This window comes from Triticum urartu, chromosome 2, assembly GCF_003073215.2.
Source record: "Triticum urartu cultivar G1812 chromosome 2, Tu2.1, whole genome shotgun sequence".
Lineage (NCBI taxonomy): Eukaryota > Viridiplantae > Streptophyta > Magnoliopsida > Poales > Poaceae > Triticum > Triticum urartu.
In genome coordinates, this window is record NC_053023.1 from 251,543,000 (window position 1) to 251,569,159 (window position 26,160).

The following is a 26,160-nucleotide window of genomic DNA, read 5'->3' on the forward strand; positions in this document are numbered from 1 at the left end:
AAAGAGAGACTCACCAAGAATATGACTAGCACATTTAAGTATAACCAACTTCCTATGCATAGGGATTTTGCTAGCAAACAACTTGTGGGAACAAGAATCAACTTGCATAGGAAGGTAAAACAAGGATAACTTCAAGATTTTCAACACATAGAGAGGAAACTTGATATTATTGCAATTCATACAAGTATATATTCCTCCCTCATAATAATTTTTAGTAGCATCATGAATGAATTCAACAATATAACCAGCACCTAAAGCATTCTTTTCATGATCTACAAGCATAGAAATTTTATTACTCGCCACACAAGCAAATTTTTTCTCATTCGGAATAGTGGGAGTATCATAAGAGACTCGAATACTATAAATTGTTTCCACATTAAAAGAGTAATGTTCAGAAAGGGATCATAATCATGACAAGTTTTATAAATATAATCACTACTTTTTGTAGCATAAGTATCATCACAATAATCATCATAGGTAGGAGGCATGCTATCATCATTATAAACTTGCATATCAAAACTTGGGAGACTAAAAATATCATCTTCATTAAACGTAACATCCCCAAGCTTTGGACAAACATTAATTTCAGAAAATATATTCTCAAGAACATCATCTTCATCAAGAATAGCATCCCCAAGCTTGTGCCTTTTCATATCATAAGAATAATCACTCTCATAATTAATAGTAAGGATAGCACCAATGGTATAGCAATTATCATACTCTTGCAAGCAAGTGCCAAAAAGGTTTTCAAGATTATAAGAAGTATCATTATCTTCCACAATTATATTTTCATGAGGCACAATAGTAATAGGAGCAGGATTATTTGGGGGAGATATCTTTTTACCTCTCTTCCTTTTTCTTTTCGTCTTCTTCACCACATCATGTGTGGGTTCAAACCTCTTTTTGGAGCTCGTTATTAATGAGATTGGTTGAATAGGAGGCTCCTCCTCGTTACCTGACTCATCATAAGAAATAATAGGAGGGTATTGGGAAGTCTCTTCCCTTTCATTAGTATTCTCTTCATCTTCTATGTGTTTTCTTTTCTTTATGTAATTGGCAATATAAGGGTTCTCAATGCAATTCACCGCACAATACATATAAATTTCCTCTAGATCGAAGCCAAGAAGTTTATAAGGGGCAAATTCTGGGAGATCCCCAGTTATATGTTTCATTTCTTTGCAACCCATAAGCAAGCTAAGTTCATTATAATGTGCAAGGGAAATCAAGTCATCACAATTTTTGGACACGATTAGATCATGAAACAATTTGCATCGGATAGCTAAATGACCACTTTCATTGCAAACTCCACAAGTACGGCTAAGAAAACTTAAATTTTTAGCACAATCATCTAGTATTTTTTGCAACAATTTAGTTTCTAAGTACTTATGCTTCTTGCAATATCTATCTTCCCTTTTTGGTGTGTACTTACAAACCCAATGCACTCCACAAAAATTGACATGTTTATAGGAGACATTTTATATTAACTAGTGCAATCATCATTAGTATCATGGATATTCAAAGAATTCGTACTAACAACTTTGCAATCATGCTCATCATTCAAATATTTAGTGCCAAACATTTTAATGCATCCTTCTTCTAACATTTTGGCACAATTTTCCTTTCCATCATACTCACGAAAGATATTAAAAAGATGAACCGAATGAGACAAACTCAATTCCATTTTTTTATATAGTTTTCTTTTATAAACTAAACTAGTGATAAAACAAGAAACTAAAAGACTCGATTGCAAGATCTAAAGATATACCTTCAAGCGCTAACCTCCCCGGCAACGGCAACAGAAAAGAGTTTGATGTCTACTACACAACCTTCTTCTTCTAGACATTGTTGGGCCTCCAAGTGCAGAGGTTTGTAGGATAGTAGCAAATTTCCCTCAAGTGGATGACCTAAGGTTCATCAATCCGCAGGAGGCGTAGGATGAAGATGGTCTCTCTGAAGGAACCCTGCAACCAAATAACAAAGAGTTTCTTGTGTCCCCAATACACCCAAAACAATGGTAAATTGTATAGGTGCACTAGTTCGGCAAAGAGATGGTGATACTAGTGGTATATGGATGGTAGATAATAGTTTTTGTAATCTGAAAATATAAAAATAGCAAGGTAAAGAATGGTAAAAGTGAGCGTAAATGGTATTGCAATGCTAGGAAACAAGGCCTAGGGTTCATACTTTCACTAGTGCAAGTCCTCTCAATAATAATAACATAATTGGATCACATAACTATCCCTCAACATGCGACAAAGAGTCACTCCAAAGTCACTAATAGCGGAGAACAAACGAAGAGATTATGGTAGGGTACAAAACCACCTCAAAGTTATTCTTTCCAATCAATCCGTTGGGCTATTCCTATAAGTGTCACAAACAGCCCTAGAGTTCGTACTAGAATAACACCTTAAGACACAAATCAACCAAAACCCTAATGTCACATAGATACTCCAATGTCACCTCAAGTATCCGTGGGTATGATTATACGATATGCATCACACAATCTCAGATTCATCTATTCAACCAACACATATAACCTCAAAGAGTGCCCCAAAGTTTGTACCAGAGAATCACGACGAAAACGTGTGCCAACCCCTATGCCTAGGTTCATGGGCGGAACCCGCAAGTTGATCACCAAAACATACATTAAGTGAATCACGTGGTATCCCATTGTCACCACAGATACGCATGACAAGACATACATTAAGTGTTCTCAAAGCTTTAAAGACTCAATCTGATAAGACAACTTCAAAGGGAAAACCCAATCCATTACACTACAAAAAAATACACTTCCGTGATGATACGTGTTTGTCACAGTAGGTCGCTTTTTTGTCATGCATGTACATCCATGACAAATTTATGAAAGAATCAAGATAGTAATACATGTGCCGTCGTAGAAGTGTTCCATGACATTACCAAATTTATCATCACGGAAGTTTCCACTTCCATGACGATAAATCGCGCGTGACAGAAGTGCTTTCGTCAAGGGTGACCGACACGTGGCATCCACCGTAACAGAACACCGTTAAGCTATCAAGATAACCCGTTAACAGCCCCGACCAATGGGGATTTTCCACGTGTAAAATCATCATTGGCTAGAGGAAACACGTGTCGGCTCATCGTCGGGACAGATGTAATCCACTCACTGGACAGAATGCGCCTATGATACGTTGACACATGGCACGGCCCAACAAGTTTAAATGGGCTAGCCCAACTAAAGGCCCACAACATTTTGCGAACCATAATGGGCCAGCCCAACTAAAGGCCCACGAGATTTTGCGGACCATAATGGGCTGGCCCAGCTAAAGGCCCACAAGATTTCACGGGCCATAATGGGCCGGCCCAGGTAAAGGCCCACAAGATTTTCATGTGCCATAATAGGCCGGCCCAGGTAAAGGCCCACAAAATTCTTGCGGATCATAATGGGCCGGCCCAGCTAAAGGCCCATGAGATTTCACCGACATTAATGGGCCGGCCCAGCTGTAGGCCCACAAGATTTTGAGGACCCTAGTAGGCTGGCCTGTTAACTGGCTGCCATGTTTTGGGCCAAATGCCGGCCAATATTTGATCTGGTCTATTAATGGCCTGCCACGCTCCGGGCCTAATAGTGGCCCATATGAGATCCGGACGGTTAAAAGCCTATCATGTTCTGGGCAAAATTACGGCCCATATCAGGTCCGGCCCTTTAAGAGGTTTTGGGCCTAATTATGGCCCATATCAGATTCGGCCCGTCAACTGGACACTATGCTTTTGGGCCCACTTGCTAAAGGCCCACTTAGTAATTCGGCCTGATATTAGTTTTGGCATTTTAAGGGTCCATTTAACATTTCGGCCCTATATTAATTTCAGCCTGTTAAAAGCCCGTCATATAGTTGGGCCTAACTACGGCCCGGTTTGCATCCGGCCTGCTCGCAGCCGATATCTGATTGGGCCAAACAAGGACCGAGACAATTTTTCGGCCTATTAAAAGCCTGTGATTTGATTCGCACAATCATGGGCCGGGGTTCATTTCGGGCTACTGCTGGCCCGTGAGCTGATCGGCATGTTTCAGGCCCAACCTACATCGTGATTGCATGATGGCCCGATTATGTACCGTAATTTTACGGTTTGGCCGGTTTACTACGAAGACAGGATATATATATATAGTAAAATAACTGCAGCATCGTGAATAAGAAAAAAACCTATACTATACAATAAAGAAATTACGGCATATTACATCCACTGGGCATCAAAGTTCCCCACTATGATAATAAAGCACAAGCAGACAGCAGATTACATACACTGGGCATCAAAGATCGCCACCAGTGCAAATAAACACGCCGACAAAATAATATACAAAACCGATAGCACTTCAATAGATTTCAAGAAAGGTTAGCCCTGCTGGGGAGCAGCAGCGCAAGCAGCTCAGCAAGATGATGAGACTGCGCTTGTTCAACACTTATATCTTCCTCACTCTGAAAGATAAACAAGCAGACAGATGACAGGTTTTGCACATAAAAGTATCAGTGCTGACAATTCATCACATTTCTTACTGACGAATAAAGTGACACAATTTAAATTTGCATTAACACAATATGGTATTGTTCAGGTCAAGACATGGCAGGAAATGACATTGTGAAGGAGTTGGCAGCTTCACGACACCACTGGATTACAGATCAAGAACTCATAAGTATCAATGGTTAGTGTGCTGTCAATTTATACCATTTCAGATTGGCAAATAAAGAGACAGTTTAAATAATAGTAGAATGATATGACATTGTTCATAGTTAAGACATTGCAGAATGTGACATTGTGCTATAGTGGGTAGGTTCACCACACCACTGGATTACGGGTGAAGAACAGAAGCATACATGCAGTGCAAAAGAAGATCACTTGCTCTGTATAGTTTAATTTACATGGTATGAAGAAGGAAGTTGGTTGTATAACTGAAAACATAAATTGAGAAAGGATAAACTTTTGTTTATGAACTACATAATAAACTTTAAACAAGAAATTTGATGCAAACACCAAAAATAAACAGCTGTTGCAGTCATGCCTAACCAAATATATACAACAAAGTTTGAAGGCTTGAGATGGACAAACTTACATTATTGGTGAAGACAGGCTCTATAAAGGCCTTGTCCATGCTGATGGGGGGCAATTCAAGAAGTTTACCACCGAATCTTCTTCAAACGCATTGCCTTTATTCTACATTTTGTTAAGAGTAAATAGACGTGATAATATACGAAAAATGGAGAATATTTAAGATAAGATGAAGAGTGATGCTACATAACCAAGTAGCTATAAATGTAAGTGCAGCGATACAGGCAAAATGTACAGCCAAGAGCAATGCACAACTAAACTTCTTCAGTACCAACCTTATGGTAAGAGTAAATATAGATCTGATGTGTAGAAAATGGAGGGCAAAGGAAAATAAGCTGCAGATTGATGGTACATGAACAACTACCTGTCATTATAAGTACACTGATAAAGGACAACATGTACTTACAAGAACAATGCAGAGCTAAAAAAACATTGGCATTGGATATATTCTACACTAATGTAACCATTCATACAGATCAGATAATTTGGAGCGAACAATTGATAAGCAAGCTATCATCCATACTGCTGTCACATAATGAAGCAAGTATGTATGCAAGTACAGTGATATAGGACAATAGGTACTAACAAGAGCAAAGCAGTGGGCAACATATTTGTGATATCCTGTTGTTCTTGTCAAACCGGAATTCTTCTTCGAGCAGATTTCCTGCAAAAAAGATCCGTAAGGCACATGCAGAAAAGTAGAAGTTCAAATTGTCATGTGATTTCATAGACAGTACCTCATCCTGGGAACGAGACCAGTGCATAAAAAGGTTTTTCCATTCAATGTCTTCTAAATTTAGCACATGAGACTTCACCGGAAATTCGTTTATAGACTTGCCATCAAAGTGTGATTTCCTCAGGTAACACCGATACTGCTGCAATGCTTCCTTGAAAAGCATAAGCAAGCTTTGCTCGTCACGACTATCCAGATTGACCCTCGCCTAGTTACAACAATGTAATGTAAATCATTCATGTGTTCGATCAGCAGAAAACAGGAAAATAATAACCATGAATAATAGCACTTACACGTAAGTTGGACAGGAAGATGTAAAAATGGCGTTTGTATTCACAATAATCTTCCCATGATGGGAATATATGCACGTAGTCCCTAACAACATTGAAAGCATTGTCTTTTAAACTTGGAATAAATGGAATGGGGTTCCAATCTGCAGGAATTGGCCGTCTCTGTAGTTGGGATATGTCTTCGGCCAGTGGACTTGTTGTACTTTTTGCCGGAGTGGGATTTTTCTATGGTACAGCTAGTGCTATGGCAAATGAAATCGGTATACCTTTTGCTGGACTGCAGGTCCTGTGTGGTGGGGCTAGTGGTGTGGCCAGTGAAGTATGGGTACAGTCTGCTGGAGTCGGTCCTACGTTTTGTGTCACTGGTTGTACAACCAATATAAGTGGGGTGCTGTCTGATTTCTCTGGCACCACCACGTTTTTCAAGGACTTTGCTGGTGCTCCTTCAGGTTCGGCAATCACCCTCTTCCTTTTTGATGTCTAATGCACAAGAACAACATTTGAGTGGAAAAACATGGTATGATGACAGATGGAATATGTATTGATAATGGATGGGCATGGTATCTCGACATATATGATGAGTAAACTAAGCAGATGGCGGTGCAACAAAGTAGAAGAAATGCAAGACAACATATGCAAGATACCCGCAATCAATAAAATATTGCCAAATTAGAACATGCACCTTGATGGGTGAACAGGACATGCCATCCACCTTTGACTCCTCGAGGTTAGAATAGTCATTAGGATGATATTCTGAACAAGAATCAACAGGTGGGGAGCGTATGAGTTTCATTGCATCCAGAATGGCACTCAATGCCTTGGTGCCAATTTTGTAAGTCATTGCAGTGTTTAGCTTCAAGAGTGGACTGCTGCTAGTGCGACACAAACCAGCTACAGAGATCATAGTGTAGATATAACGGGAAAACCTTAAGCATTAGAGTAAAATTAGCAAAGTAACTTGCTGGAATATATGTGCTAGTATTGTCGGTATGGCTAGAAAGGCTTCGGATACCAGCTCTCTTCAAGTGAAGGTGCGGTACTGTTAATATCAATGTAACTCTCAAAGGCGACACAGCTCCCCGCATTTCATTGCTATTCTTATAGGATTCAAGTGGGCAGCGACTACAAATCCTATTCCTATGTTTACAAGATCCTACAAATCAAAGAGGCTCAAAGTGTCCATCACAACCGACCGTATAGACCTCTACACTGCAAATGTCCCTGCTCATCTTCAGTACAAGGAACATATTGTACTACTATCATACTCCCTCTGTTCCAAAATATAAGTGTTGGTAGAGATTTCCACTATGGATCACATACAGATGTATCCAGGTACATTTTAGAGTGTAGATTCACTCATTTTGATCCATAAGTAGTCCATGGTGGAATCTATACAAAGACTTGTATTTAGGAACGGAGAGAGTACATATTAAAGAAGAACGGAAGAGGAACTTGGTAAAGAAGAGCAAGCAGATTTTGGATAATAAAATGTTGGTTGCGCAGTGCCCACACATAATGAACCAGAGCGCATTAAGAATGCAACTCCTAGCTGTCTCTCAACCATTTCAGGAGGTTGGATGAAGATCCTACGTCTCCTAACCGTTCTTCTTCCTCGTCTCTGATTCTTCCCATATAGAACACCGCACGGGCCGCCGGCTGGACCACCGGCCCCCACCGCCTATGTTCCTCCGCCACCCCCACCCCAACCCCCACCCGTGTCGAGTTTTCTTCGCTCGGCGAGGCCCCACAACCACCCGAGCCCCTTCGATCGCACCGGCGAACTCCGGCGAGCTCTGAAAAATCGATTGACCCAATTTTGAAATTTAGTCTACTATGATTTACCTAGTGTGGAATATAAAAGGGGAAAACCATAAGCATTGCGAGTATGGTGTTGAGCGTGCCATGGCGGATCTGAAGGTGCAAACCGGACAAAGGCAACTTCGCAACCAAGACAAGAAATCAGAGTAAAGCAGTGGCGATCTATTTTCTTGCTGCAATAAATAAGTTGAGCAGATACGAAAGAGTACCGCCTCTGGTGCGGCGCCGTGTACGCATCTGCTGAGAATTTGACGGTACTGTGGTAGAGATGGCTGTCGGCAGCGTGGAAGAAGATCTAGGAGGGTAGACAGTGGCGGCGGGGCGCGGTGGACGAGACGGTCGTAGGAGCGGCGCCGACAAGGTGGACGACGGCGGGGATGAAGCGAGAGGACAGGATGCAAGGATCCCGGTCCGAAGCTGTGGATGAGAGAGGTTGATCTCTTGTAATGGACGGCGGCGTCGACGTATCAGCTCCGGCATGGTGGAGGAGGACGGCGGTGGATGGGGTGGCAGACGGCGGCGGATGGAGGAGGGTGGGGTGGAGAGGGTGTTTTGGCGCCCACAGAGTACGAATGGGGAAAAGGGAGGTAGAGAGGAAGGGGGGAACCATGTATTCAGGGCGCGCTTGTCTCAAATGCGAGGAAATTTACAAACTTAGCCCCCGTTTCAAATTTCTACTACATCACAGCAACACTAGTTGGTTGGGGATAGGACGGTAATCTCGCATACACCGAATATTTGCCGACAAGAGTTTGTTTTTGGCACCCACCGTGTATGAATATGAATCGGAGAGGGAGTCGATTTCGGCCGAGGACACACTGTGTTTTGGCGCCCACCGTGTATGAATCCGGGTGAGAGGCGGTTACGTCACGTTTGGGTGAAATTACAAACCTACCCCTATCGAAACCTATAGAAATCCAGCATATAGGCTTCGCGTGGCAGGGATAGGCAGCAGTGATTTCCATCTCGCAGATTTTGGTTTCGGGCGGTTACTGTGACTTTCCCCGCTTCGTTCAAATTTTGCAGAGTGCATGTTTACCGTGCCAACTCAATTTGAATCCTGTTTGTATTCTATTTTTTTCGGGCGGCATCCATTTTCAATTGGAATTACATTCTATATACATCATTTTTTATATATACTTTCAAAAGCACAACACCATTTATACATAAATATGGTTTAAAATGGCATGATCTCAAATTCATAAGGTTATATCCATCAATTTTGATTTTCAAATATTTGAAACCACTTTATGTTGAAATCCAATGTATGCATTCCTTGCTAACTCTCTCCAACTAATGTGTGTTTCATGCGGTTTTTTTACTTCTCAAACATGTATAATGTGTTTCACACACGCAACATATAGTGTAATCCTGTTTAGACATTAATTGCATATAAACCATGCATTGTTTGTAATTGAAGAATCTATGGATCACCAATATTGATAAACTATATAACATTACACGTGTGCCCAAATTCAAATGAATGTGCATGTTTGATACACCAATTTGCGTTATGATATTATCGATGTCATGATCTCTAGTTTAAATATTTGAATCCCCTTTAATTCAGATATTCGTCTCATATAGCTATCACTCATGCTTATATAGGACTATCTCTCTAGACCTATACGCGTTCATCGTCTCTCAGGTATCTCTCGTTCTACTTGTATGTCGACAATGAACTTTATCTTCGTAACACACTGACGGTACTCTCTCCCTCGACCTTCATCACTCTATCTCTCTCTAAGTATATCTCGCTCCCTGCTATGTGTCTCTAACTATGATTCTCCATGTGGAATCTCTTTCTCTCACACAAACACAAAAATTTGTCTCCCGGGGTCTCATTTCTCTCTAATATTCCCATGTGTGCCACTCGCACACCCCTCATGCAGAGATGTCTTTCGCTCCTTAGATATGAGAACCTATGATTCTTCCTCTGCAATATCTCTTTCTCACACACAAACACAAACTCTGTCTCCCAGGGTCTCATATTTCTCCATTGTTCTCTTGTATGTCGCTCACACACACCCTCTCTCCCAAGAGATATCTTGCGTTCCCTCGTATGTCTTTCTAGCTATTACTCTCGTTGTGAAATATCTTTCTCTCTCGCAGACACAAAACTCCTTCTCTCTGGATCTCATTTCTCTCTGATATCTGTTTGTATGTGACTCACACGCACCCTCTCTCTATCTCTCTCACACCCACACACATAACCCAGCCTTCTGATCCACTTGACTCCTATCTCTAACACACACTAGCTAGCATCTTTATGTTTCTATTTATCTGTTTCTCCATCAACCTTCTTTCTCGCCCTCACTCTTGATTCCTATCACACACACTACATATGTTTCTCTCTACATGCAGTCATGTGCCCTCTCACACACATATATAACTTCACCCTTTGAACCACCCAATGGTCATCTCCAACACCCAAACTAGCGGATGTCCCGCTAGCTAGCATCTCCATCTCTCTATCTATCTGTAGTTTCTCCGTCAACATTTCTTTCTCGCACGGAGTCTTGCTTCCTCTCACCCACACTATATATGTCTCTCCATACATATGCATTTATAGGTTGGTCTCTTTTGCACAATCGTTGTCCCTCACTCCCTCAGCTTGCCATAGATGCATGCTCCAGCCCACGCCACTATCTCTTAAAGACAAAAACACATGCTCAATTGTCGGGACTTCTTCCATGCATTCTCACATGCATGCATATTGTCATACCGATCCGTCTCTCCCATGTCGTTGATCTTATGACTTATGTCTTCTTTCTTTTATCTCGATCATGCACGCGCGCACACACACACATCCCACGTATACATGTATACCTCTCACACATGCATGTTGAAGGTCTCTATATCTCCATACGTAGTTAATTACCCTCAATCCTAACGCCACATCGAATCATTCTCCTCTTTTGTGCACATAGCTTCCGCCTAGATGGGTAAAACACACACTCACACTTAACAATATCCTTCTAGCTACCCCCCGCCTCTCACTCTTCCCCTATATCCCCGAAACCAATAAGACCATCCCTTAGTTTAATTCCCGCCTACATGCACCATCGATATATAGTTGTCTTCCTCGGTGTCTCTCGAACAAACACGTTCTCTCGAAGTCGACTCCTCTCATGCATATAGGTCCTAATGTGTTTTTCGAGGCTAACTTTGACCAAACATTAGAGCAATAATATATGACATGCAACTTACACAAAGCATACCTTCAATTTTGTATGTCAAAGGAGCTTCCAATAATATAATTTGCGTAGTATACATCTCATGTGCTGTTAATCTTGTCAATAGTCAAAGGCTGTCTTGAAAAACACATTAGGCCCTATATAGATGGAAGGAGGGAGTAGGTCCCATGCAAAAAATGAGAATAAAATTCAAACATCTGGGCATCGTGGCTCGGTCGATAACATTGAGAAACTTGGTTTTAAAATCATGAAACTTGGCATTTTGTCATGTCTTGGTAGTACCATGCCGTGGTAAAACAAATTGGCCGAATATGAACAAATTTTGGTATAAGCTTCTTGCAAATCGGAGCTTCTCTCAAGAAGGCTCGTGGTTCTGGGAGGGAACGTGTCACCTTTGTGAAAGTGTGTTATATCGACTAGAGGGGGGGTGAATAGGCGATTTTTATGAAATTCTTCACTGGGGAATTTGCCAGTGAGGAAATTCCTTAGCGAAGAACTAATAGCAGCGGAATAAGTACTCAAAAGTAAACATAACAGAATACAAGCATAGTCATCATGATGAAATGAAGACATGCACAGAGTACATGAAGCGTAAGAATAGGATAACAAAGGATGTAGACAAACAAACTAAAGAAATTGAGCTGAGGAAATTGAGAAAGTCTTCAGTCAAAGTCTTCAAACACATATATGAACAAACACACAACACAGTTATGAGGAAATGAAAGAGTTGAGGGAATAGAACCAGTAAGCTTGGTGAAGACAATGACTTGGTAGACCAGTTCCAACTGTTGTCTCAGTTGTATGTCTGGTTGGAGCGGCTGAGTATTTAAACTCGAGGACACCCAGTCCCGGACACCCAGTCAAGGACACTTAGTCCAAGACACCTAGTCCTCACTGTATTCTCCTTGAACTAAGGTCACACAGACCTCGTCCAATCACTCGTGGTAAGTCTTCCGGCGACTTCCAAACCTTCACAAACTTGGTCACCCGGTGATCCACAATTCCTCTTGGATGCTCTAGACCATCACACCTAACCGTCTAGAAGAAGCACAGTCTTCAAAGGTAACAAGCGTCGGATCCACTCATGATCAATCTCTTCAGTGATACTCAATCACTTGGGGTTTGTAGGTGTTTGGGTTTTAGGTTTTTGGTTTTCCTCAGAGGATGGGTTGCTCTCAAATGACAAGTGTCAGTTTCTCTCATAGCAGCCAACCAACTAGTGGTTGTAGGGGGCGGTTATTTATAGCCTAGGGAGCAGCCCGACATGATAAGACATAAATGCCCTTCAATGTTATGACCGTTAGGTGGATAGATATTTTGGGACAGCTGGCGCATAGCACAGCAATGGTCGGAATTTTGAGTAGCAAAATCCTCAGGGCTATCATGTTCCTCACTGTGTAGGCAATCCGCACTGGCGAATTCCTAACTCCCCAGTCAGAACAAATTCCTCAGAGACCAGAAGAACTTCGTCTCTGTCACTAAAGAAATTGACTGAACTGTATGAGATTTCCAATGGCTTCACTCGAAGGGATTGGTAGGGTTAGGATTTTGAGTTGAGCATCACATGGAAATTTTTCCTTAGTATTTCCTCGACCCCCTTTAACAGTACGGTGTTTCCTATGACTCAAGAAAGAGAAAATGAAACTACGAAAACAAAAGTCTTCATGCTTCATATTCCTCGAATGAATACCAAGTCTTCACAGTCACACCATTTTCTTCACTTTCAAAGTCTTCATGAAAGTCTTCAGAAATACCAAAATCTTCAGTCGAAGATATTCATTTTTAGGGGTCGACTTTTCCTGTAAATATCAAACTCCTCATAGACTTATAGACCTGTGTACACTCACAAACGCATTAGTCACTTAACCTATAAGTCTTCAATTCACCAAAATCACTAAGGAGCACTAGATGCACTTACAATCTCCCCCTTTTTGGTGATTGATGACAATATAGGTTAAGTTTTCAACGGGGATAAACATATGAAATGTAACTACTGATATTGAGGAATTTGATTGCAAGATATAGAAGAACTCCCCCTGAAGATGTGCATAGTGAGGAATTTGCTTTTGAAGCAATGCACACTTGAAGAGTTGAATCATGGAGATCTCCCCCTATATCTTGTAATTCATACACGCATTTAACATATAATATGAAGAATTTGAAATGCATGATGAAATATGGTGCATGATGAAATTCAGCATGCGTGCAATAATATTAACAAGGAATAAGCATGAAGAATAGTGCATCAAAAGTATCAGAGCACAGTCCATCAAAAGTATCAGAGCACCATCGGGTTTAAGATTACAACTTGATCCAATAAAGTTTCAGAAGAACAAGAGTTCTAACTTAGCAAAAAAAAACGCCCATATAGTAGACCCGCTTGAAGACTAACTCATATTTCTCCCCCTTTGTCATCGAATGACCAAAAGGATCGAAAATGAGGACTAACGCCCCTGAAGATAATCATGTTGATGAAGGAGCGCCAGCGTTGTTGGGGTCGTTTGTTGATGTAGGGCCTGCCGCAGTGTCGTCCAAATCTTCATGTTCATCAGTGTCGCGCGATGAAGAATATGAGCTGGCCACCAGAGAAGGAACCTTGACCTTCTTGAATTTCTTCGGTGGAGGTGCAGACCAGTCAAAATCTTCATTAAGACCCATGTTCTTCAGATCTTCTTCACCATATAGATGTGACAGGATTGCCCAGGTGCGACCGAAGACTTGATGGAGGTAGTAGTGGTTTTTCTTCACTGCATTGTGTGTGGCAGTCATGTTGTGAAGAAGTGAACCAAACTGACGCTTAACCCATTTGTGATTCCGATCCACCTTCTGGTGAAGACTAAGCAGAAGTTCACGGTCAGTCATCACGCGCGGAGAAGTGGCTTGAGGAGTGGACTTGGGTGCATTGGCAGAGTCATGTGTGACAGAGTCATCATTGGTGGAATAAGATGCAGCTTTGTGAAACTGACCATCCAATGAACGAATGCCTTCATCTATTACAGCTGGTGCCTTGCCCTTTCCATCAACTGAGGAATATGTTTGCTTGAGGACTTCAATTGGTGGCAAGTAGCTGAGGTGATTCTGGAAATCAGCTTTGTAGTTGAGTGAAGACCTTGTCCCGAGGAATCTCATAATCCAAGGTGCATAAGGCTTCAGCTCAAACGGAGATAGTGCAACATTGGCCATAGTCCTCATGAAGAAATCGTGATAATTGACAGGAATGCCATGAACGATGTTGAATACCAGATTCTTCATGATGCCAACAATTTCCTCATCAGATGAGTCGTGGCCTTTGATGGGACTGATTGTCCTCATGAGAATACAATAGACAGTTCTGAGCATGTACAGCAATTCCTTCACGAGGAATTTGGTTCTTGGTGCCTGCCCTGGCTTTAAAGGTTTCATCAGCACCTGCATGTAGTGATGTGTGAGCTCAAGTTCACTGTAGATGCAGCAAACTTCTTCAATGGGAGGACTGAGTGGTAGAGCACGAAGCAATTCAGAGGCTGGTGCAGTGTAGTGAGTGTTTTCAGACATCCAGTCCAGCACCCATGAATTCACATCTTCAGCATCTCCGGTGATGTGCAGCGTTGCATATAATTGAAGAATCAGTTCTTCATTCCAATCACAGATGTCAGAGCAAAAGTTTAGCAGTCCAGCATCATGAAGAACACTAAGGACTGGTGCGAAGCACGACAGAGATTCCATATCCACGTGAAGAATATGCTCATGGTAGAAGATTTTCTCCTTGTTGAAGAGCACTGAGGAATAGAAATTGTCTTGACTAACAGTCCAGAAATGCCTCTTCCTAATGCGAGCAGAGTCATATGGGTTGTAATCTTTGAAGAATACATGCGCACCGAAGAAATCATCAACCTTGAACTTTTGCTTGCGTGAGAATGGATCCTTTGGCTTCGGTAGAGAAGTGTCAGTGAGTTGCATCACGACCTCAGGAATCTCAATCGCAGGTTCTTCAGGCTGAGGAATTTATGGTTCCTCCTTAGTGGCAGTCTGCATCGTTGGTTGTTCAGCAGCAGCTATTTCTTCAGCACTAGTGGCTGGAATTTCCTCATGGACAGATGCAGTGGGATGAGTTTCTTCAGAGCCCATGTGAACGGTTTGTGTGGGGGACTGAGGAATTTGCTGTAGAGGGGTGAACATTGGAGAGTTTGGATGCTGACTTTCCCAGAATTCATCATTGATTACAGATGTGGAGCAGCCAATGTCCACATCTTCATCTTCCATTTCTTCAACGCCAGCCTCTTCTGCTGTGAACTGAGGCATAGCCGAGGAGATGATAGGAGTTGAAGCGATCGCATCCACTTCAATTTCTTCATCCAACGGTTCACATGAAGTAGCAGAAGGAGTTTCTTCATCATATCCGCTGGGGATCACATATTCTACATCAAAAGGAACAAGGTCCTTTGATGGTCTGGTTGAGATGGGAACAACATCAATCGGATTTGTAAATGAGCTTGTCATAGGCTTCATTTTCTTCGGAGCTGAAGAATCTGAAGCAGCTGATGCTTTCCTTTTCTTCACTGCAGCACGCTCTACAGCCTTGGTCTTCTTCACATCTGATGCATATGGAAGGATTGGAGTTGAAGTTGGTGCAGGAGCAGCTGAGGAATCTGGTTGATTTTCTTCAGGCACAACTGATGCAGTTGCCCTGAGTTCTTCAGTTTCTTCAGGCACACCACTAGTGGGTGCCCTGGCAATTTCTTCAGCGGCTGGAATGCAGTCATCAGCCCTGGAACTCACATTATCTTCAGCAGCCTGATTCTCATCAACGGTGCTGGCATTTTGTTCAGTAGGCTGAGAAGATGCTTCAGCCTGAGGAATTTCCTGTTGCGTTGGGGCTGCAACATTGGAAGCGAAGTTATCCACAATTTTCATAAAACGAACCTTGGCTCCAAGCCAATCAGCATGATATGCGTCAAAGTCATCACTGAGTTTCTTAATCTCAGTCTGCATAGTGACAAGTTCTTCAGTTGTCATAGAGACTACGTTTTTCTTCGGATAGCGTTCTTTCTTGTACTGCGCTTTCTTGATCTGCATGGCCTTCTCAAATTTCCACTTTTCTTCTTGAATGAAGTGGGTCAGCATGTGACTCTAGCCAGGAGTCAGCTTGAAAGCAGGCAAGGGAGTGTTAGGGTCCTTGTGCCAATCATCAATATAGTCGAGGATCAGCTTGGGATCCAAAAGCAGTGGCACTTCTGATCCTTTGGCTCTAGCGGCCCTGACTTGCCTGTCTCTGATGATTTCTGCAAGTTCATTATCATCAGCTTCGTCTTCATCAGACGGCACTTGGAAAGCGACTTGCTTCTTTTGAGGATTTGGGTGAGGACCTCGTCCAACAGTGGCCTTTGTGTTCAGCAGTGAGGGGACAGCTGAGGAACTTGGTGCAGCTGAGGAAATAGTTGAGACACCTGAGGCAATGGAGATGCCGGCAGTCCTTTGGCACGAGGCAAGATGCACAGGTGCTGAGGATTTAGTCGGAATAGCTGAAGGCTTTGGCGGAGGAGCTGAGGACTTTGGAGGAACAGGAGCAGCATGAGGAATTTGTCGTGAGGGCTTTGATGATTCTGGCCGTGAGGGCATTGCTGAGGAACTTGGCCTTGAGGGAATTGTTGGTGAAGCACTTGGCTTGCACGCAGGCTTCTTAGACATAGCCTTCTTTGGCTTGACAGCAGAGGCCTCAGCAGAGGCAGCAGTAGCAGCAGAGTCTTTATTGAATTTCCTCACTGCTTCCCTGGCTTGCTTAGCCAGCTTGGCTTGGCGCTTGGCCCATTCATCAGGATAGTCCTCACCGCGCTTGAGGCTGGTGGGATCTGCTATTTGGCCAGGTGCCAATGGAGCTCTTGGGCATGGAGGATTGAGTGCGAATTTCTTCATGTACTTAGGAGTGACATATCTGTACTCCCTCCATTCTCTTGCCCATCTCCTCTCTATCCTCTGTTTGCGCACTTTGCGCTCATTCTTGGTTTCCTCAGTAGGTGTGCCGTACCCAGCATATATGTCATCAGGGATCCCAAACGCTGTATTTACCTCAGGCCTCTTTCCTCCCTTCTGTGGCTTCTTACCATCAGCCATTTTCTTCAGTTGAGGAATTTAAACAATTGAATTTTCTGAAGAAGTATGCAACTTTTCTTCGAGGAACGCTGCAAATGAGTTAAGTTGATGAGAACCTAGTGATTCAACAGCTGACATGTGTACCTGTGAATAGAGTATAGTTGCGAGGAATTTGCAGAGGTCATATGTGTTCTCAGAAGGTTTTGTAAAAAGAACTACTTTGAGGAATTTGACCAGATGAGTCTTGAAGAATTTCACTGAGCTTTCTTTGTCTTAGGTTCCAGAGATGTGTAGATTAAAAATCCACATATTTGAGGAATCTTGAAGAAAAACATGGCTTAGAGAAACGAATCAAGAACAGATGACTTGTGAGGTGTTCAGTGTGTGAAGATATGAAGAAAAACACTTTTGAAGATTTTGTCGATAATCATTCGAATCAACGAGGGTAGTAAAAGTAACTTTTAATTACCCTGGATGAAGAACACGACGAACAGTGAAGTGAGGAGATGTGAAGTTCGTCTGTGCAGATCTTCCATGCCCTAACTTGGCGGAGGAAGATGGCTACGGCGGCGGCGGAGTGAAGATTTCCACGGTCGGCGCGAGTACGTCGGCGACGAGGTCGAGGCAGTGAAGCTCTTCCTCACCGGCGGCGATGAAGTAGCGGCGGCGCTAGGGTTTGAGAAGCTCGAGCTGGAGAGAGAAGTCGAGCGGAGTAAAAGAAGTGAGGAAGGGAAGGAGGGGTATTTATAGCCACGGTGAAAAACTGCTCGCCCGAAGAAATTGGATGAACGTGCCCCTGACCCTTCTCATTCGCATGACATGTGTCACCCATGTAGTGAGAGGTGGATATCGTGTTAGATTGTGGGTGAGAGGATAAGTATATCATGGGATGCAGAACGGTTTGAGCGGCAAAACCGAAAATTTCTATAAGATAGGTTTTAAAGTTCCATTCGCAATTTCTTCAGCTGACAAGGAAACAGTGAAGATTTTGAACGAGTTTCAAATAGAACGCACATGAAGAATTTGTGAATGGATTGGGTTGAGTATAGCATAGAGGGGAAGGGTCCGATCACATTCACTTAGCAGAAAACCAACTTGAAGAAATAGCAATAAGTGAATGTTGTAGAGGACATAAACTCATATATTATATATATATATAGCCAATGAAGAAAAACGATGGGACAAGTGAAGACAATGCAAAGTTGAAGAATATGAATAATTGAGGAATTTCAACTTTTGGTGGTGGCGTGACCCACCGTATAAGAATGATGATTTCAGACACCGCGTACAATTATCGTAGGGTTCTAAGAATCAAATTCTTCGCTAATTTCTTCACACTAAGAGTGTTATTCTTCATTGATTGAAGAAAAAACGTTTCTTCATGTGTTGCACATCTAAGTCATCAATTTTGCATAAGTGTTAGGATGAGTGTCCTTTTCAAAGAACATTCGAAGATTCTAGGATATTTAGCTCACACCGCAACTTGCTAAATCTCTTCTCATCCAAGGGCTTTGTGAAGATATCGGCTAGCTGTTCTTCAGTCTTCACATGCTCAATAGAAATGTCGCCCTTCAACACATGATCACGAAGAAAATGATGATGAATCTGAATGTGCTTTGTCTTCGAGTGCTGAACTGGGTTGTGAGCAATCTTGATGGCACTCTCATTGTCACAAAAGAGAGGCACATTCTTCATGTTGATGTCGTAGTCCTTGAGAGTTTGCTTCATCCATAGCAATTTGGCACAGCAAGAACCAGCGGCAATGTACTCAGCTTCAGCAGTAGATAGTGATACACAGTTCTGTTTCTTCGAGGACCAACAGACCAAAGATCGTCCGAGGAAATGACATGTACCAGATGTTTACTTGCGATCCACACGATCACTAGCATAGTCAGAGTGAGAATATCCAACAATATCAAAAGCCGAGCCCTTGGGGTACCATAATCCAAGTGTTGGTGTGTGAGCTAGATATCGAAGAATATGCTTCACAGCCTTATGGTGTGATTCCTTCGGTGTAGCTTGAAAACGGGCACACATGCAAACACTAAGCATTATATCTGGCCTAGATGCACATAAGTACAATAAGGAACCTATCATGGAGCGGTATACCTTATGATCGAAGTCAATAGCATTTTCATTAGTGCACAAATGGCCATTTGTGGGCATAGGAATTTTGACGCCTTTGCAATCTTGCATGCCGAATTTCCTCAGTACATCCTTGAGGTATTTCTCCTGAGATATGAATATGCCATTGTGTTGTTGACGTATTTGAAGACCTAAGAAGAATTTCAACTCTCCCATACTAGACATTTGATATTCTTCACTCAACATATAGGCAAATTCATCACTATAACATTGGTCAGTACAGCCAAAGATAATATCATCAACATATACTTGGCACACAAACAATTCACCATCATAAGATTTAGTGAAAAGAGTAGGGTCGAGTGAACCAGGTTTGAAGCGTTTCTTCATGAAGAGTTCCTTAAAGGTATCATACCAAGCCCGTGGGGCCTACTTGAGGCCATAGAGGGCCTTGTTGAGTCTGAAGACTTTTTCAGGATTCTTTGGATCTTCAAAACCTGGGGTTGAGCAACATATACTTCTTCCTCAAGCTTACCATTGAGGAATGCACTTTTCACATCCATTTGATATAAAGTGATATCATGATGGTTAGCATAAGCAAGTAATATGCGAATAGCCTCAAGTCTAGCAACAGGTGCAAAAGTTTCATCGAAATCAATTCCTTCAACCTGTGTGTAGCCTTGAGCTACAAGCCGTGCCTTATTCCTCACCACAAGGCCATTTTCATCTTGCTTGTTGCGATAGATCCACTTTGTGCCGATGATATTGTGCTTGCGAGGATCTGGACGTTTGACCAGTTCCCAGACATTGTTGAGCTCGAACTGATGTAATTCCACTTGCATGGCCTGAATCCACTCAGGCTCCAGAAATGCTTCATCTACCTTAGTGGGCTCTGTCATAGAGATAAAAGTATACTGCCCACAAAAGTTAGACAAATGTGAAGCTTTTGAGCGTGTGAGAGGACCTGGCGCTTTGATGTCATTGATGATCTTTTCAAGTTGCACTTCTTTTGCAAAGCGAGGATGAGCTGGTTGTCATTTAAGAGTTTGATCAGCGTTTTCTTCAGCACCATTTTCTTCAGCATTTTCTTCAGGTGCATTAGCCCGACGTTCTTCATGTTCTGGAATGAATTCTTCAGCAGATTCTTCAATAGGAATGACATCCTCAGTAGCCTTGAACTTGATAGTTTCCTCAGGTGCTGGTTCATCTATCACAGTAGGTAGGTGCTCTCTTTGCGAGCCATTAGTTTCATCGAACCGCACATCTACAGTTTCAACAACTTTGTGAAGAACGTTGTTGAAGACTCTGTAGGTGTGCAAGTCCTTTCCGTAACCAAGCATAAAACCTTCATGTGCTTTCGGTGCAAATTTTGAGTTGTGATGAGGATCTCTAATCCAACATTTAGCACCGAAGACTTTGAAATAACTTACATTGGGTTTCTTATCAGTGAGGAGTTCATAGGCAGTCTTTTTGAAGAATTTGTGAAGATATACTCTGTTGATGATGTGGCACGCAGTATCAATTGCCTCAGTCCAGAAATGACGAGGCATTTTGTATTCATCAAGCATAGTGCGAGCCATTTCAGCAAGAGTCATATTCTTGCGCTCCACGACGCCATTCTGCTGAGGAGTGTAAGGAGCAGATAACTCATGAGTAATACCAAGTTCATCAAGATAGTCATCGAGACCAGAATTCTTGAACTTAGTGCCATTGTCACTTCTGATGTGCTTGATCTTCACACCAAAGTTGGTTGAAGCCCTCGAGGAAAATCGTTTGAAGACTTCCTGCACTTCATGTTTGTAAGTAACAAGGTGTACCCATGTGTAGCGAGAATAATCATCAACAATAACAAAGCCATATTGAGATGCTTCATTTGAAATAGCAGAATAATGATTAGGACCAAAGTGATCCATGTGAAGCAATTCAAATGGGCGAGTGGTGGTCATGATAGTCTTCGCTGGATGCTTGGACTTGGTCATCTTCCCAGCTTCACAGGCTCCGCATAGGTGATCCTTGAGGAATTTGACATTCTCGATGCCAATGACATGCTTCTTCTTCGCAAGCGTGTGCAAATTCCTCATGCCTGCATGACCAAGTCGTCGATGCCAGAGCCAGCCTTCTGATGCTTTTGCAAGTAAGCACACGGCTGGTTGTGGTCCTGTAGAGAAATCAACAATATACAGGTCTCCTCTCCTAAAGCATTCAAAGACTTTTGAATTGTCAGCTTCCATAACCACAACACAACGGTACTTGCCAAAGACAACAACCATATCAAGATCACAAAGCATTGAGACAAACATAAGGTTGTATCCTAAGGACTCAACAAGCATGACTTTGTCCATGTGTCGATCCTTTGCAATCGCAACCTTACCTAGACCCAATACCTGACTTTTGCCTTTGTCAGCAAAGATGATATGCTTCAGATGCGACAGAGATAATGGAGCATCCATCAATAGATTCTTTTCACCAGTCATGTGGTTTGTACATCCACTATCGAGGACCCACTCAGTGGCTTTGGGTTGATCATCCTGCAGATGAATTAGTGCAGCTTACAAACTCATATACTTCATCAGTGAAGAATATGACATCAATTCATCAGATCAATTTCATCAAGTAAAAGAACTGATAAAGCAATATGAGGACGTGAGAAATGAAAGTTCATTTCTTCATGATTAGCCTGCGTCCTATCAGGCATTGCTCAGGTCTCCAGCAAATTCTCCAGACGATTACGTGCGTATGGAGACCTGACCCTGCAGAAGAGATTAGTTCTTTTTCTTCACCACCCACATCTGAAGGGGTGGCAAAGAGTTCATCATTCTTCGAGCTCCATACGAGAAGGATGGCATAGAAGCCAATCCATTTCGTTTCACATAAGATGGGTTAGAGTAAGCATAAGAGTAAGTAGAGAAATTCTTCGAGGACTTATGGACATAATGATTTGAAGAATAATGCACATATCCATAATCCTTAGATCTTCCCTGCGGAACAGACAAGTTAGCATGATGATGTTCATATGAGGACTTTGATCCATATGAGGAATTTGGTCCGTATGAGGAATTTGATCTAGGGTTCAAATTCTTCACAGGTGGCGTCATGATGACATTTACCTGAAGATTTTCAAGGCATCTTTTGGGAACCCAGATTTTCTTCATAGGGGAGCCGTTCTAGCAGTTAGTGCCAACATATCTAGCAAATACTTCACCATTCTGATTTTTGAACAGTTTATAGTGGGAGTCAATTGACTCATCATCAGAATGAGGAGATTCACATGCAAATCTAGATAAGTTAGATGGATCAACTGGAGGTCCCTTTGCAGCAACCCATGTAGTTTTGGGGTACTGCTCAGGCTTCCAATATGTACCATCAGCATTGAGTTTCCTCTCAAAGGAGATACCCTCTTTCCTAGGGTTCCTGTTGAGGATATGCTTTTTAAGCACATCACAAAGAGCCTGATGCCCTTTGAGGCTTTTGTACATGCATGTCGTGTACAATTCCTTCAGCCCTGCATCGTTAGTGATACTAGCAATGTCCTCATATGAGGAATTACTAATAGAAAATGCATGTGAAGAATTTGAAACATTAGCAGCATTTGAACATTTAGGTGAAGAATTAGCAGATTCACGTTCAATGCACTTCAAGCATGGAGGAACAAATTCTTCCTGAGATGCGCTGATCTGTTGAGCAAGTAATGAATCGCGCTCCTTCTGAAGATCTTCATAACTCACTCTTAGCTTCTCAAGGTCTTGCTTTCTTTGAAGAAATTCATAAGAAAGCTTCTCATGATCCGATAAGAGAGTGTTATGATGATCTTGAAGGGTGTCATACTTAGTATGAAGTCTCTGAAGACTTTCAGCCAAAGCTTTTGACTGATCCATTTCCTCACCCAACATATCATCGCTCTTGTTTAGCATATAGTGAGCTTTTTCCAAAGCTCTTTGTTGTTTAGTAGCAAGGGAAGCAAGTTTGACATAGCTGGGTCCAAATTCATCACCAGATTCATCATCACTGGACTCGGATAGGTAGCAATCAGTTACCTCAGCATCTTTTGCCATAAGGCATGATGCAGAAGATGATGATTCTGTTTCGAATGTCATCATTTTGAGAGATTTCTTGAAGTCCTCAAACCAAGGATCATGACAGGTTCGATGACCTTCATATACCTCAGAGAGACGGTCCCAGATGAGCTTCGCATGATCGAGATGCATGATATTCCTGAACTGATTTTGTGACAGACTGGAGCAGATGACATCCTTCACCGTGAGGTTGAGAAGAGTATACTTGCAAATGTCATCAGCATCCGCCATCTTGCACAGACTAGTCAGGCCAATCTCAGTGACGGTCCACAACTCGCTGTTCATCACCATGAGGCGTTTCCTCATCATGGCCTTCCACTTGGGATACTCGTGACCGTCAAAGATGGGGCATGTCACCTTCGTCATACCTGTGGTCGACATAACTAAAACTTCAGGCAGTTAAACCAAAGTCACACAGAACAAGGGAGTACCTTGCTCTGATACCAATTGAAAGTGCATTATATCGACTAGAGGGGGGTGAATAGGCGATTTTAATGAAATTCTTCACTGAGGAATTTGCCGGTGAGGAAATTCCTTAGCGAAGAACCAATAGCATCGGAATAAACATAACAGAATACAAGCATAGTCATCATGATGAAATGAAGACAGGCACAGAGTATAGGAAGCGTAAGCACAGGATAACACAGGATGAAGACAAACAGACTGAAGAAATTGAACTGAGGAAATTGAGAAAGTCTTCAGTCAAAGTCTTCAAACACAGATATGAACAAACACACAACACAGTTATGAGGAAATGAAAGAGTTGAGGGAATAGAACCAGTAAGCTTTGTGAATACAATGATTTGGTAGACCAGTTCCAACTGCTGTCTCAGTTGTATGTTTGGTTGGAGCCGCTGAGTATTTAAACTCGAGGACACACAGTCCCGGACACCCAGTCAAGGACACTTAGTCCAAGACACCCAGTCCTCACCGTATTCTCCTTAAACTAAGGTCACACAGACCTCGTGCAATCACTCGTGGTAAGTCTTCAGGCGACTTCCAAACCTTCACAAACTTGGTCACCCGGTGATCCACAATTCCTCTTGGATGCTCTAGACCATGACGCCTAACCGTCTGGAAGAAGCACAGTCTTCAAAGGTAACAAGCGTCGGATCCACTCAGGATTAATCTCTTCAGTGATGCTCAATCACTTGGGGTTTGTAGGTGTTTGGGTTTTGTGTTTTTGGTTTTTCCTCACTTGATGATTTTCGCTCAAAGTCCTCAGAGGATGGGTTGCTCTCAATTGACAAGTGCTCTTTCTCTCAGAGCAGCCAACCAGCTAGTGGTTGTAGGGGGCGGCTATTTATAGCCTAGGGAGCAGCCCGACATGGTAAGACATAAATGCCCTTCAATGTTATGACCGTTAGGTGGATAGATATTTTGGGACAGCTGGCGCATAGCACAGCAACGGTCGGAATTTTGAGTAGCAAAATCCTCAGGGCTATCATGTTCCTCACTATGTAGGCAATCCGCACTGGCGAATTCCTAACTCCTTAGTTGGAACAAATTCCTCAGAGACCAGAAGAACTTCGTCTGTGTCACTGAAGAAATTGACTGAACTGTATGAGATTTCCAATGGCTTCACTCGAAGGGATTGGTAGGTGTAGGATTTTGAGTTGAGCATCACATGGAAATTTTTCCTTAATATTTCCTTGACCCCCTTTAATAGTACGGTGTTTCCTATGACACAAGAAAGAGAAAATGAAACTACGAAAACAAAAGTCTTCACGCTTCATATTCCTCGAATGAATACCAAGTCTTCACGGTCACACCATTTTCTTCACTTTCAAAGTCTTCATGAAAGTCTTCAAAAATACCAAAATCTTCAGTCGAAGATATTCATTTTAGGGGTCGACTTTTCCTGTAAATATCAAACTCTTCATAGACTTATAGACCTGTATACACTCACAAACGCATTAGTCCCTTAACCTTGTCTTCAATACACCAAAATCACTAAGGGCACTAGATACACTTACACTTTGTGTGCATAATTCAAATTTGAAATACAAGCACATGTTCCAGTGCACCAAAGTTGGTTGAAAAGTCACATGTGTGTCCTCAGGTAAATTTCTAGGTTCCATGCAAGAAATGGGAATGAAATTCAAAATTCTGGGCGTCATGGCTGGGTTGGAAACATTGAGAAACTTAGTTTTTTAATTCCTATAAATCCAAAACACGCATGAAAATAATGAAACTTGGCTTGGTGCCATGACGTGGCACCAACATGCTGTGGTAAATTTGCAGTCCGATTTGCGAAGGCGCACACATTAACAATCAACAAAGTCATTTTGGAAGAAGTGCTGTCATGTTACAATCGGAAACACAAGTATTATTGAAACTGTGGGCATTCTACTTACTAGTACCATTTACGTGCTGCCACGCGTGGCCTTTTTTATTAGCTAGGAGGTGATGTGCAGGGTTGCTATTTGAGTACAAGAGGCGTGCGATCAGACCCCTGTGCGTGCTTATCGGAGGAGAGCCCTTTGACCTCCATCTGCCATCCACCTCTGTCGCAAGGTCTCCATTAATGATGCCCGAGCCTTTGTTTAAGGGCGTGGCTATGTCTCAATCGACTGAGATTTAAGAGAGAAAAAGGAAAATCTGAAAGCACGGATCTTGATGTAAGATCTGACAGACCTATATAGCATCTACTGCGACTTATAGCAAGACTGATGAATATATAAGGACGATTAATTTTTTTTGATCAAAGGAGGGCTTGCCCCTTCCGATTTTCATTACTGAAAACCACCACAATTCACAAGAAGTTCAACAGAACTCCAGCCTAACAAGAACGACTAAAAGCTACCAGATTG